Genomic DNA, 209 nt, shown 5'->3' with positions numbered 1-209 from the left:
GCCCGCCCACAAGGTGTCCCCGGCCCGTGGCCGGGGCAGGAGCATCTCGCCTCTGCTGAGAGCCGGTGCCGAAGCAGCAGAAATGGCAGGCAAACCCCCTCGTGAGTGCAGAGCACGTGCGCAGCAGAGCTGCAGCAAGCGCTTGTGCATGTGTGCACGCCTGGGTGGCACAGACAGACCCTCAGCCACCAACAGGGCCCTCCCGTTGT

The sequence above is a fragment of the Phaethon lepturus genome, unplaced genomic scaffold (genome assembly GCF_000687285.1).
Source record: "Phaethon lepturus isolate BGI_N335 unplaced genomic scaffold, ASM68728v1 scaffold45535, whole genome shotgun sequence".
In the NCBI taxonomy this organism is placed as follows: Eukaryota; Metazoa; Chordata; class Aves; order Phaethontiformes; family Phaethontidae; genus Phaethon; species Phaethon lepturus.
This window is presented reverse-complemented; position numbering follows the sequence as displayed.